The 13,695-nt window shown below is 48.0% G+C and overlaps 1 protein-coding gene and 1 long non-coding RNA gene across 17 annotated transcripts in view; one reads left to right on the top strand and one right to left on the bottom strand.

Annotated features, from left to right (window-relative positions):
• PLEKHA7 (pleckstrin homology domain containing A7) overlaps positions 1–13,695 on the bottom strand; it is a 219,632-nt gene that overhangs the window by 185,943 nt on the left and 19,994 nt on the right. The gene's annotated exons all lie outside the window — the stretch shown is intronic.
• Positions 5,075–11,746, top strand: LOC112667690 (uncharacterized). Its single transcript, XR_003141247.3, has 4 exons — positions 5,075–5,425; positions 6,573–6,758; positions 8,399–8,505; positions 10,573–11,746. It is a non-coding gene; the product is annotated as an uncharacterized LOC112667690 (long non-coding RNA).

The following is a 13,695-nucleotide window of genomic DNA, read 5'->3' on the forward strand; positions in this document are numbered from 1 at the left end:
CTCACCTATATGTGGAATCTAAAAATAACAATAACAACCAGCTCATAAGTACAGAGAACAGAAAGGTGGTTGCCAGAGGTGGGGGGGGTGGAGGGGGAGGGTAGATAAAACAGGTGAACAAAGTCAAAAGCTACAAACTTCCAGTTATAAATTAAATAAGTCCTAGGGATATAATGTACAGCATGACAACTATATTTAATAACACTGTATTACATATATGAAAGTTGCTAAAGGAATAGATCTTAAAAGTTCTCATCAAAGAAAAAAATCTATTAAGTATGTGTGGTGATGGATGCTAACTAGACACGTGATCGTTTCACAGTGTATACAAATAGAGTTGTTACATTGTACACCTGAAACTAATATAATGTATGTCAGTTATGTCTCAATTTAAAAGCCTTTACTAGCTCCCGATCACTTAAAGAATCAAGCAAAACTCCTCAGCCCAGTGTCCAAGGCCTCCCAATCAAGATTCCACTCCTCATCTCCAAGAACCACCACTTCAGCCCAGACCTGCCATCCCTACACCATTGCTCACAACCCACCACCCTCTTGCAGGCCACCTCTATTCCACTGGCGGTTCCTCTTCAGATTCCCTCCACCTCTTGTTTTCCGCCATTCCTATTCATCCCTCACCACCTCCAACTTTATCTCCCCAGATAAGAACGAGTGACTTCAGCCAGATGGCTAACTAGACAAGGACAGCGTCATCCTGGCCTCTTCTCTGTGTCCCTTAGTACCGAGCATCGTGTTGCATACACAGCAGATATGAAATAAGTACTAACTGGTTAACTCTCATCCTGCCCCAACTCAGACGTTCCCACCCCTTACCCATCATCAAAGCCAAACCACACAGCAAGAATGCCTACCTGCCCGGTGCCAGCCCCAACTCGAGAATCATTAGCAGCTAACGAAAAGCAAGGTTTGAGACAGACCTGGGATCAAATCCTGGCTCTACCAAATCCTAGCTGGGCAACCTAAGCAAGATACTCAACCTCTGAGCCTTGGTATCCTTGTCTACAAAAAGAAGCAGAGTCTTTCCTTCATCTTCAGGCTGCAGTGAGGATGAAACAAGGTAACATAGGTGCTAACACCCAGTAGATGTAAGGCAAAGCTTCCCCCGCCCCTTTGCCACCCCAACAAAAACACATCAGCTCAGATGTTGTGCGTGAAAACCGGTTGGACAGCAAGCACACCTCATCTCCCCTCACCTCCAGCTGGCTCCCTAAGACAGAGGAAACAAAGCCTGAATGTACTCTGGCTCCCCCCAAGCAGGGAGGTCTCTGGAAGAGGTCTTTGTTAACACAACTTTAGTTTAAAAGCTTCTTTATGAGCCAGACACACTGTTTCTTTTTACAAGAGGAAGAATCAGCCTACAGCTTAATATCACTTAATGGTGATAACAAGGCCTTTTGTTCACATCCCTCAGTTAAATTCTGCAATAATTAGCGGCCACCTACTCCTGTTGCTTGAGGGAAGTAAGGCAGCAAGAATGAGGAATGGTCCTTGTTCATAGAGACCCGGACATGAAATAGTTATCAAGTAACATAAGATAGAAAGTCATACATAGGGGAAAGGAGCAAACCTGACCTCAGTAGGTTTTCTGAATCATAGAAAATAACAAAGGGGTAGCAGGCTAAGTGCTATACATGTATGTTTATCTTGCTGTGTTCAGAAAAACAGGCCGGCAAACAACATTTAATGGTTGCATTTTATGGTCTCCATAATTTAGTTATCTGACTCCTAACCGATGGACAAGGCTGTTTTCAATTTCTTAGTAATATACACAAGACTGCAAATGACCATCCCTGTACATAAACCTCTGTAATTTGTCTCCATATCCCCTGGAAGGATGGAGCCATAGCACTGAAAATGCTAGGTGTCTGTACTTCTGATGATCTCAATAAGCAATGAAACTGCCCTTTCCCAGAACACACACATATAAATACGCATACACACAAACATACACAAATGTGCCTTGTGTCCTCCTCCATGCCCACAGCCCTGCCTCAGTTCAGGCCTGGATCATCTCTCACTTAAATGGTCATAGGAAAAAAATAAAAAAATAAAAAATAAATAAATGGTCATAGGAGATTATGGTCAAGGCAGCCAGCACGTCTCCCTGCACAGGACCACCAGAATGAGATTTGCAAAATGCCAACCTGATCCTGCACTCCAGTGCCTGAAGTCATTCTGCCCCCACCCCCTGACAAAGACTCAACCCTTAGCCCATCTCCAGCCTGATCTGCAGGTGGCCTCTTCCCCACATGCCCACAACCCCATCTTCAACCCTAGGCACATTTCTACAGTGCCAGGCCATGTTTGCCTCCACCTCATGCCCCCTTCCCTTCTTATCTCTACCCCACTCAAGTGTTACCTCTTCTGGAAAGTCACCCCTGACCTCTCAGAGTTAAGAACCAACATACCTTCTTCGTGCTTCTAGCAAAGCACTTGCCAGTCATGTTCATGATGGCTATCCACTCACACATTTTCCCTACCTTCACCTCCCTCTCTGGGCTCCAGAAGGGAGGAGATCATATCCTGTCCATCCTTAGACGCCTGGCTCTGGGACACAGTAGGTCTAGCAAAGGTAATTGAATGAGTGAACAAATATGAATACACAGGAACACAAGACCTTGAAAATAACTCTGGGAGGCAGGCAAAGTTAGATGGTTATTCCCACTTTACAGATATGGAATCTGAGGCCCAATGGCTCAAGGTCACATAGTGAGCTACAGAACCAGGATAAAGCCCCAGCTCTCCTGAATGTTGAGCCCAGTAATCAGAGAGCCAAGAGGACATGAACTGCACATCAGCATAGCTTCCTGAATTAAATCCCCCATTCTTTGTTACCCTTGCTCTTTCTAAGGCACTTCATCAGTTTCACTGTTTCAGTGAGAGGTACCTGCAACCTATCAGTCTCTGAGAACCTGGCCCTGTGAAGCCAGCAAGATGAAAAAACACATATGCCACCTTTCTTGAGCAGAAATGGATTACTCACTAATGTCAAATCAGCAATTCACTTTGGTCCATAAAGACTTCTCATTTGAGGGCAGCCCGGGTGGCTCAGCAGTTTAGCACCGCCTTCCACCCAGGGCCTGATCCTGGAGACCTGGGATCGAGTCCCACATCAGGCTCCCTGCATGGAGCCTGCTTCTCCCTCTGCCTGTGTCTCTGCCTCTCTCTCTCTCTCTCTCATGAATAAATAAATAAAATATTTAAAAAAAAAAAGACTTCTCATTTGGTTACCAAGTGGCCCATCCACCGACAGGTAAATCCATCCATAAGCAAGCAGGTCTGTGTACACATAGTCTCCATGTCTCGTGAGTCTACCCTGTGTCTGTTACCTAGCTGTCACCACAAGGAATAGCCACATCAAGGAGCATAGTCACTAACTGAGGACAGGGTCCCTGCCATGGACAGACAAGAGAGAGGGAAACCGTCCTTGGCCCACAGTATTGGCCAGAGGCTGCAGGAATTGCTAGGCAGGACAAGGAACCCCTGCTTGGACCTCCCTGATGCATTGAACTTCTCCAATTCCTCTTTCCTTGCAAAGAAAGCCAGTCCAGTGTTGAGTCTGGTAAGAGAACTCCAAACAGGAAAAATTATATCAGATCTTTGGAAAGACTGCAAAAGCAAGAACAGCTAACATCTGTTGACACTCACAGTAGGTCAGACATTAACTCCACACAACAAACCTATGGGGTAGCTATTATAGAGCATATCTAGGACCACACAGCTAGTGGTGGAGCAGAATTCCACCAAAGTCAGCCCCCTGTAGTCAGACTGGCCAGTGGGCTCTCACGCAGGCTGTGTCCACCACCCCCTATGGGAATCCCCAAACTCTCCCCGGTCCCATCTACTTCTCCAGATCCACAGCCACCACCCACAGGGCATCCTTGGCAGAAGGCAGAACAAGTACAAAGGCACTGAGGAGAAAAGGGCAATGAGACATCAAAGAACAAGCCATCCTTTGAGGTAGAGTTGTGGGTTTGGGTTTTTTTTGTTTGTTTGTTTGCTTGGCAGAGTAGGGGAGAAAAGATAAGCAAGATAAGGGGCAATAAAAGGAACAATCTCCCAGTTATAAAATAAATATCACACAGGGATGTAACATACAGCATAGGGAATATAGTTAATAATACTGTGATATTTTGTATGGCAACAGATGGTAACTAGATTTATTGTGGTGACTATTTCATAATGTATATAAATAGAAAATCACTATGTCATAACCTGAAACTAACACGATATTGCCTGTCAATTATTCTTCAATAAATAAATAAATTACTAAAATAAAAATAGGGCCAACGGATAAAGGTCTTACCCATCAGGCTAAACGAGCAGCGGTCACCAGGGGCCCGTTACTTAGCACAGAGTAGGCCTTCAATAAGCAGAAATTCCTTCCTCTTTATGCAGAGAAGTTAATGGGGACTCACTGAGGCTTTCTCAGCCAAGGAGTGATGAGAGCAAATTTGCATTTTAGAGAGAATATTGCTCTGTCCCTCTTGCAGTCTCAGATGGAACCCTTGCAGGGTAAAATGTAATATTAATGATGATCAGGACATAATAGTAAAATGATATAATATAATGATAAATGTACTTACTGAGTATTTATTAGGTGCCAGGTACCCATAACACTGGATATGATTGAATTAATTTAATTCTCACAATTGTCCTAAGAAGCAGACACTATTCCTATCCCCCCATTTTGCAGGTGAGGGATCTGAGGTCCAGAGAGGTTATGCTGGGAAGTGAGATCCTGGGGTTGCAACCCAGGCAGCCTGACATTAGGCCCAGGGCTCCCAAGCACCTGCAGGTCCCTGGTCCCGGGAAGGAGAGCTTCCCAAGGCACCCACTGATCCCTGCCCTGTGCTGACACCCAGACCGGGTTACAGGTATGTCTCCCAGCCACCGCCAGCCCTCCTCTCTCTTCCCATTGCCATGTCTGCCCAGGGCTAGCCCCACCCCCAGGCTGGAAACCATCCCCCCCACCCCCAAGAGGCTGCTAATATCAGAGGGGAAAAAGGAGCTGCAGTAACAACCTGGCTCTTGAGCTGCAAAGAGAAAAGGAGCGAACGAGGAGGAGTGGGCCACCAGATCCCCGCAGACTTCAGGGTGGAAAGTGTTCAATTAAAATGCATTCTGCTGGAGTTCAGCAGCATTTCAACAGAGCCACCATTGTCTCCGTCTAAACTGCTGCTGCCCACAGCCCGGCAAGCAGCAACGAAACAGGCTGTCGTCATGGAACCGGAATGTAGGGTCCTGGCCCTCCCGACAGCACCAGAAACGCCGCTCTGTTTACCCACGTTGCCCCTATTTAAAAACAAAACAAAAAGCCTCACTCCACCATCAGCACTTCAGCATCCAAGACACCAGGGAAGGACAGACAGTGGTGGGAGGACGCTCCATATGCCAGCGGTGTGAGGTGAGTCTGCCAGAAGATTCCCAAAGAGCCGGCCAGGCTGGGATATACAGGCCTCCCCCAGGATGCTGGAAACGTACTTTTGGGAATATACAAAAATCAGATACAAATAGCTATCTGTGTGGGGCATAAACAAAAACTGCCAAGCCCTGGAAGGGTCCCAGGCCCCTTTAGAAAAGTTTATGGCCAAAGAATCTGGAATGTTTGGCCAAGGGCTTGGAGTCCAGACACTGTTCATGCCCGCATAAATGAGACCCCTACAAGGCAAATGCAGGCCTGTGTGTCCAGCCAACTATGGGGCAGAGACAAACTGAGGCTGACCGGCCATGGGATAGCACCCTCCCCCACCTCAACCCATGAAACAGGTAATCAAGAGGCAGGAGCCCAGAACCAGGCGCACCCGGTACACTAAACTCAGAAACAGGATGTCTAAGGCAACGGGCACTTCAGGGTACTGACTTGTACCCAAATCCACTCTGCAAAAGTCCGAAGGACAGATTTAATTGGTGAATCCAGACCCCAGCAGAATGAAGAGTCAGAGGTACTCAAAAACCCATTTATCAGTTTGAGGAGAACATGAAACCTATGGGTACCCAGAAACCCATTCTCCTAGGCGGTCCTCTGACGTCAGGTCCACAATCCTTGGTAGGTCCCAGGTGGCCCTTCATGCTCTGACTCTGACCTGACCTCTCAGCTTCACCTTCTTCACAGTACCCAGTATTCTACACACACACACTCTCTCTCTCTTTCTCTCTCTCTCTCCCTCCCTCCCTGCCTTTCCCTCCCTCCCTCTTCTTTCCCTTTCTCTCTCTTTCCCCCATCCCCTACTATTCCAGTGATACTGAACTACCTAGAATCTAGAAATCCTCAACTCTACATACTATTTAAAGACACCATCCTACCTTCTGCCTCAAAGGCTTTTCTTCCTTTCCTGATCTAGCTAACCTGCTAGAGGACCCCACTCAAGCACCATGTACCCTACTCTACAAAGCTTTCCTTGACTCCTCAACCAGTCGATCCCTGAGTAACAGAGCCAGAACTGTTCTGCAAGGAGTCTCTTGGGAAACTAACAACCTTCTACCTAATAGAGGGTGGGTACAGGACAGAAGCAGGGATAAGAGGAACCAGAACTCACTCCCTGTATTTTCAGAACTAAAAGCAAAGAAGGAAGTCAGAGCAGAAGAGGTTTCAACTTCAAAATGGAGCCTCCTAACAATGGGGATATGAAGACTCCAGGAGGGGCTGCCTTGTGCACCCCTCCTGCTATCCAAAGTAATCCAGCGGACGGAGCCTGATCAGCAGTGCTGCTGGAGGCATTTCGATACGGGGCAAACAGGTAAACCACATCGGAGACATCAGGGACCCAGACCTTTCCATAAAGGCCTGAGATTCTAGGGGTGGAGGCAATGAGGAGATGCTCACGGTGAAGTCCTAGGAGCAGGGGAGCAGCTCTGTGTGCAGAGCTCCAGCCCCTCCTGAGAATCCTAGACCACCAGTGGAAGGAAGGAGCAAAGAGGAAGAGGACAGACATTCTAGGAGCAGCTGGCTTGGCATTACCTGGAGTGGGCCATGCGACTGACTGGCAGCTCCTGAAGGCCAGGTCGAGCTCTCCAGTCTAGGTTTACAGAGGCCAGGGCTTTTCTCCTGCCCCCTCTCCGGCACCATTGCCACCCTCACCACTGCCACCACCCTCTTCCCATGACTACTAAACAGAAGATCAAGAAAAAAAAAAAAAAAAAAAACAGCCAAAGACTCAGCCACCTTCTCCCTCCTCATTCCCCTGCCTAGACTTGTTGCTTTTCTCAAGGTGAAGGCAACCTGGATGCTACAGCTCCTGTGAGGGCAGAAGGTAGACAGGATGAGGGCCCAGGACAGGACCAGCAGGCATCCAGGTCAATCTTTAATAACATTATCATCAAGATGAACATTACCACTTCATGAAGGCGTCCGTGCCAGACCCTGTGCTAAGCACACTACTTACATTGTCTCTGATCTGTCTCTTCTCCACACAACAACCAGAATTATCCTTTTTCTAAATCAAAAGGCACTTCATGACACTCCTTTGTTCAAAGCCCTCCAAGTGAGGACTATCACCTAACTCCGGTTAAAGCCAAAGTCCCTTCTAAGGTCTGCAAACCACTCTATTCTCTCTCTCTCTCTCTCTCTCTCTCTCTCTCTAACCTCAGCTCTTACTCCTTTAGTCTTGGCCACAGTGGCCTCCTTGCTCTTCTCTCAACAAGCCAAGCATACTCCGGCCTCAGGACTTCTGCATTTGCTGCTACCCTTCACGGAATGTCTTGCCCCCAGATGTCTGCCTGCAGGCTCACATCTCTTTGCCAATGCCCTCTCTGCAGAGGCTTCCTCTAACCATCTGCTTCCCCGCCAAGCCTGCTCTTCCGGTGTTCCTCCCTCCTTTCCTGGCTTCTTTCCCTCCACATTGCTTACCATCCCCTGTTTCTATGTATTTAAACCATTTTGTTTCCAGTCTTTCTCCTATTGAGATGCATACTGCATGAGGGCAGAGACTTTTAATGACTTTGTTCACAATTCCCTCACCGGCATCTAGAACGATGCCTGGCACAGAGCAGGAACTCAATGAATGAATGAACAGCTCCACAAAGGGGATGTTCGTCCCAGCCCCTTATTGTGAATGAGAAAACCGAAGCTCAAGAAAAGTTGACTCATTTGTCCAAGGTCAGCCAGATACCAAGGGACAGAGATGGGATTGAACTCCAGGCCTGTGTGACACCCCTCTTGGTGGTGCCACCAAAGGGAAGGGTCTGGCATCCTACACCCACCTGTCCTCACATTCCTCCATCTGGGCTGCTCAAAGACAGATGTTTTTGCTTCCTTCATCAAAAATGCCCAGCACCTGGCTCAGGGCTGGTACACAGCAGGTGTCCACCAGATTTCTGAGTAAATCATCATACCTCTAAGGCACTCAGTCTCTCCTTACATGTTTATTTCTTTCTGCAGCACTTCACATATTGCCCTTTGTTTTACTGAAGATGAAGAGGGGCAGAAACTCCAAGCACACAAAATGGAACTAGAAACAGACCCACCTTGAAGAAATGTACAACCAGGTGAGAGAGAAAGAAAAGATTTTAGACTCAAAAAGGTGTAATGTGAAGCAAGACAGTCATGTGAGCAGGACGGTGCCAGCAGTGCATGGGGAAGGCAGGGGTGCTGCACACAAGCAGCGAGACATGTACACTCTACAAGTGGGTTGGGGAGACAAGAAGGTGGGAAACCTGTTCATTCGTTCATCCAATGCTAACTTTTAAGGCTTTCTATTTTTTTTTAACTTTATTTATTTATTCATGAGAGACACATAGAGAGAGAGGCAGAGACATAGGCAGAGGGAGAAGCAGGCTCCCCACAGGGAGCCTGATGCGGGACTTGATTCCAGGACCCCGGGATCATGCCCTGAGCCCAAGGCAATCATTCAACCACTGAGCCACCCAGGGCCCAACTTTTACGGTTTTCTTTGCCAGACACTGTGCTGAGTGCTAGAGATCGAGAGAGGAGTGCATAAAACATGGGGAGAATTCATAGGTTAATGTGGGAGAGACGGAAACATTAGTATAAACTAAGGAGATAAGTGGCAAGAGAGGAGCTAGGCTGTAAGCTCCATGAGCACAGGTGCCTTAGTGTTTCATTCACGTGCACTTATAACACTGTGGGTGCAGAACAGTTTCTCATTACATCGTTGCTGAATAAATGAACAAAAGCACCAATGAAGGGATATCACAAAGCCTTGGTGGAGAGTGGTCAGGGAAGACTTCCTGAGGTAATGTCTGATGCATAGGGACATTCCTGGGTGGAATGGAAACTACATAGAAGCAGGAGAGTGTAGAAGTAATAGGATGTTGCTGAGCTGTGTTCAGGCCAAGGTGAACAGCGTGATCTGATGGGATGCAGACCGCACAAAGAGAAGCCCCAAGTTAGGAACATCTGGGAAGGCCCTCATCAGGATGCACATTAGGATGTGGACTCTGGGTCCCTGGAAGGAAGACAGGACCAAAGCTTGACAACTGTCAGGACCAACTGCACCAGCCTCAGTGTGTGCTGGTGAGGTCAGGGCCTTCAGGAGGCACCAGAGAAAGGCGATGTGCAGGAACCCTTTACCGATCACAGGTGCCAGACCCCACCGAGAAGAGAGACACCGAGATGAGCCACGGTACACTAGTGAGCATGCAGGAGAAGTACATGCTGCAAAACTGCTTGGAGGAGATGAGAGGAGAACCCTGTCCGCCTTGTACACAATCACCAAAGCGGTAACTGGCTGAAGGCAAGGAGGAAGTCAGGGGAAAGAACCAGAAGAAGTGCTATTTATTTCACTTTCACTTTGAGCATACCACAACTGGGAAGAACACACCCTGGCCCAGTAGAGAAGAGATCTGGCTAGCGTCCCAGCTAGCACCAACGATCTGAGTGACCTTGGGCAGGTTACCTCACCGCCCCCCCCCCCACCGCCACTCTGGGGCTCAACTTCCCCATCTACAAACCAGAGCTGCCACCACGAGCCCCACTCCGTCCCACCCCTAATAGCATTCTGGAAGAGTTCCAATCAGATAGGTACCAGCTCTGCATGGTTCTCTAAAGCACCTACTATGTGCTCTTCCTTATCCCAGAGGGGTGGCAACAAAAGGACATGCTCAGCCCCTGCCCCCGGTGAACGCTTTAACAAGGGACCCTGGAAGGCAGTGCAGGACTCTGGGGAAAGCATTCTGGGACATTCTCCGGCCAGTCTGACTGCCCAGCCCAGGCAGGGGGAGAGGAAGTGGTGAGCTGTTTTACAATCCATCAAATTAATTGCCCCAAATGGGAAATTTACAGGCCTCCTACAGCCTCCTGTGTATCCCATAATCTCCCATGGCCCTAATCTGAGAAAGAATGTATGAGCTGTAATCTTTCCAGCCTGCTGTGCTCAGGGGCAATACCCTGGACAAACCTCCATTCCTACCAGTAGTCACCCCCAACCAAAAGCCCTCAGTTTATGGCCCTCCAGGGCCTGACCCCACCCACCTCCACCCACTAGGAGCCAGCCCAGTTGACCTTGGCCTAGACTCCAGCTTCAGCAAGAAGACCTGCCCAACCAGCCCCTTTGGTAAATACAACTTTGTTCTCTCCTCCTTTTCTCTCTTAAGGATAACAGCCTGCCAGGAGGCGGAACCAGGAAAAATGGAGTCTGGACAGAGTCATCCATGCGGCACACTGAAAACAGCCCCCAGATGAGGTATTGGGATTGGGCAGTGGGTTCTAGCCTCAGCTCACCCTCTGCTGGCCAGGAAACCCTCTCTCATCTCAGGCCTCACCTTCCTCTGAGAAATAGAAAAAGCCTCACAGGAACATCTCTCCCTGCCTCTTCATGACCCAAGTGTTACCAGCAAACTGCAGTAAATCTGGATCTCCTTCAACTACCAGAGAGCTTCAAGCTCTACTGTCAGGAAGGGAAGAGTCTTCCAACTGGCAGGAAATACCCCACCAGCGCATCTGGCTCTCTCCCTGCACGTCATTTGTACTCACTTATATGTGCCTCCTCTAAGACTTTGCCCCTCTCCCCACATAATGAAGTATTGTCTAGGCCCTACTCCAATGTCACCTCTTCCATGAAGGCCTCCTGGATCCCTCCCTTCTTACCACCTGTTCCATTCTCTCCTGCCTCCTCCACTCAATAGGTCTCATGGGTAGTGGACTCCCACTTATTGCTAGCAATGGGGAGCTTATTTTATCACAAATATTTCAAAGGGCTCTGCACAAACCTGGAGTCAACTCTCTAATGCATCTGCACCTAAGAAGTCCTCAATACCACTGGGTGAAGTTTCCTAGACATTATTTGGAAGGCCAAGCTCCTTGGTGACAGTTCACTCACTATATACTGAAATATTTTAGAAGATTCTATTGTAAACCCAGAGCCAAAAACCTTTCTCCTGGAACACCTGGGTGGCTCAGCAGTTGAGTGTCTGCCTTTCGCTCAGGGTGTGATCCCAGGGTCCTGGGATCGAGTCCCGCATCAGGCGCCCTGCGTGGAGCCTGCTTCTCCCTCTGCCTGTGTCTCTGCCCCCCTCTTTCTCTCTCATGAATGAATAAATAAAATCTTTACAAAAAAAAAAAAAAAAACTTTCTCCCTATTGCTCTCCCAGATAATAAGATTCTTCTATGTGACAGCCCTTCAGATATTTGCGACCAGCCCTCATCTCCTTGTGTGTCTCCTCTTCCGCGCATGAAATCCCCACAGTTTCCTCAGCTGTTCCTCAGGAGATGACGTTTCCAGTGCCCATTACAGTCATTCCCTCAGAAGGACTTCAAGGAGTCATATCCCTCTTAAAAAGTTGATCCTAGATCTCCAAGGGCAGAGCAGCACCATCACCTCCCATGTTGTGAGCACTATACTTTTCATTAAAGTGGCCTAAAACAAAACTAGCATTCTGGATGGTCACATCATTCTGTCAACAACTACGGAGTTTATGGTCAGTAAACAACTTTTTCCCAGAGCTGCATCTCCTAGAGGGCACCAGCCATGCAGGAGCATGAACAAAACTCATTCTCCTCAGCCGGTTAGAGCAGAAAGTACAGGAACTTTGGAGTCAGACTTGGGTTGGAATCTTAGTCCTGCTATTTATTTACCGAGTGACTCTAACAAAGTATTCGTTCTCTCCAAGTTTTAATTTCCTCAAATACAAAATGGGGAAAAAATTTTTCTCACTAGGCTGAGTTGAGGAATAAATGAGACAAAGTATGTAAGCACCCAGCCCAGACCAAGAACAGGCCAAGGTCAAAGATGGTAAGTGGTTAAGAGTCAAACCCAAGTCGGCCAACCCAAAGCCTTGTGGCCTCAGGCACCATGCAACAGCCCCAGGCTGTTTTCTTGTCCCACAGCCCTTACCCACTGAACATTATCTTTGGCCTGTTTCTTCCTATGCTAGACTATGAATTCCTTGAAGACATCCTTGTCTTGTAGCCTCAGAATCTGGTATGGTGCCATCTGGTACAGAGTAGGAGCTAATAAATGCTGATAAGCAAACAACTGTATGAACAAGTTAATTAAACTGATATCAAGACAGGCACCTCTTTTGCCCTCTTAGCAGCTCCAACCCCACCAGCACAAGCTGGGTGGCAAGAAGCATTTACTTCAGAAGGGCTTACTATTCTGAATCAGCACTACCCCCCACACCCAGACAGGAAAGCTCGTGTCACAGTCCCCAATTCTTTTTTTGGGGAGTCCCCACCCAGGACATGGCAGTGTCCTACCTTCCCCAACCACAAGACCTCCAGCACTGGTGGGGTTTGCTCCAATCTCCTTTAGGAGCCAGGCTGAGCTGCACGTAGTCAGGTGAGCATTGTCTGGGATGGTCCCTGGGGACCCCAAGATGCATAGGTCCTATGTGGGGAAGAGCTGATGCCAGGTTTCCCTAGCCCCAGCTCTCTGGGGGCTTCATTAAAAATATTCTCTCCCAGTTCCCAGGTAATTAATAATAAGAAAAAGAAAGACACATATTCATATTCAGCAGGCTGCCTCAAAACCATCCAAGCCACACCCGATAGAGCACTCTTGTCTCATCATCTGTGCCACTGCTGATGCCACACTGTCCCCATGACCCAAATACTAATGGTCCTTCACAGTCTGGTTGTGATTTTCCCTTTAGAGATTTTCCCAATTACTCCTAAGGCTCTGAAGTCAGTGAGAGTCTTGGTCGCATCACTTCTGAGCCTTAATTTCCTCATCCCGTCAAATGAGCATGGAATTGTGAACCTCAAGGTTCAGTGAGATAACTACATAACTATCATGCCTGTGTATGGTGCACAATAGGTGTCCACTCAACCTTGATTTCTTTCCTTCCAGTTTATTACACCCTCAGCTCTGAACCACACTGTTGCCCTGGGCACGGCTCAAATCCAACTCTACAGGGAGAACCTCGAGGTATGGGATGGTATCTCTCTGGCCACCAAGAGGATCTGTATGGCTTTGAGAACTCAGTTGGCATTTAAATGCTTCTGAGGGTTAGCCGGTAAGCCAACACGTTTTAATTTGCTGTGGTCACTGTAGATAAGCATGATAGAATATATTGATTTTCAAAAATTCGGGCAGCCACGGTGGCACAGTGGTTTAGCGCCGCCTGCAGCCCGGGGCGTGATCCTGGAGACCCAGGATCAAGTCCCACATCGGTCTCCCTGCATGGAACCTGCTTCTCCCTCTGCCTGTGTCTCTGCCTCTCTCTCTCTCTCTCTCTCTGTGTGTGTGTGTGTGTCTCTGTCTCTATGAATAAATA

This window comes from Canis lupus, chromosome 21 (assembly GCF_003254725.2).
Source record: "Canis lupus dingo isolate Sandy chromosome 21, ASM325472v2, whole genome shotgun sequence".
Classification (NCBI taxonomy): Eukaryota; Metazoa; Chordata; class Mammalia; order Carnivora; family Canidae; genus Canis; species Canis lupus.